Here is a 1065-nt window from a genome sequence, read left to right as displayed (position 1 = left end):
CCTGTGGGGGTTCCTCTGGGTCCCAGCCTCAGCCCTGTGGGGGTTCCTCTGGGTCCCAGCCTCAGCCCTGTGGGGGTTCCTCTGGGTCCCAGCCTGTTTGTTTCTCCACCTGATCTGGCTCTGGGTTGTAGTCCCATCCTGCTCGGGTCCACTGTGTCGCCTGAGGAGGACATCCGTACGGCTCCGCTGGCTATGGCTCCTCTCCAATATCTCAGTCAGCACAAAACAACAACAACACACTTCAGGATCAGCAAGCCTCAGGAAAGTGTTGAGGAACATCCCAATGAGTCTGCAGGGTTAGGGTTAAGTTTCCTCATGTCGGCTAAAGGAAGTGGAAGACTCTGACGTTCTTTTTGACTGTGTTGAATGTGTGCCGACTGCTCTTCTCCTCAGTGTGCGTGAATATCCGGTGTCTGGATCCTGTCATCCTCCAACCCTTTCTCTCCTTATTTTCTCATCCTCTCAAAACCACAGGTCAACCTCTCCTCTTTACAATCCTAAAGCACCACAACCTGCTCCTGTTGCCTTCTGGTGTTGGAAGATCAGAAGCTATAAAACACTCCAATATGACACAATGAAGAGGCAGTATTTAGATCACTGTGACCTGTCCATCAACCACGACCAAGACATTCTAACAAGTATCCATCAGAAGTTCACCATGCAGTGGTCATTCACATGGATCTAGAGTGCGGTAGTTCCTATGCGTCCTGCCGGTGAAGGATCCCCTCCTGGTCCCTGGTAGCCCAGAACAGATGAAAAGGTTACGCAGAGACCAGACCAGACAGACGTGCCGTCACACTGACAACATCAACGGCCAGATAAAAATATCCAGAGATAGAGGCAGGAGGGACGCATGTAGCAGCCATTGATTTGCCGACGCTGCCTTCTCTGACAGTCACCCAATTTAGGGCATAATCTACTTGGATTAAAACTCCCTACCCCAACCGACAAGGGGATAGGAGAGAGAGAGGAAGGGAGGGGTGGATAGAGGGAGGTAGGGGAGTAGAGATGAGGGAGGTAGAGGAGTAGAGAGGAGGAGGGAGGGGATTAGAGGAGGGAGGGGAG

The 1065-nt window shown here is 52.0% G+C and overlaps 1 protein-coding gene across 1 annotated transcript in view; it reads right to left on the bottom strand.

The window, feature by feature from the left end:
- LOC111971793 (voltage-dependent calcium channel subunit alpha-2/delta-4) overlaps positions 1 to 1065 on the bottom strand; it is a 124400-nt gene that overhangs the window by 82564 nt on the left and 40771 nt on the right.

This window comes from Salvelinus sp. IW2-2015, linkage group LG13, assembly GCF_002910315.2.
Source record: "Salvelinus sp. IW2-2015 linkage group LG13, ASM291031v2, whole genome shotgun sequence".
Lineage (NCBI taxonomy): Eukaryota > Metazoa > Chordata > Actinopteri > Salmoniformes > Salmonidae > Salvelinus > Salvelinus sp. IW2-2015.
The sequence above is the reverse complement of the archived record's forward strand: the minus strand, read 5'-3'. Positions and strand labels throughout refer to the sequence as shown.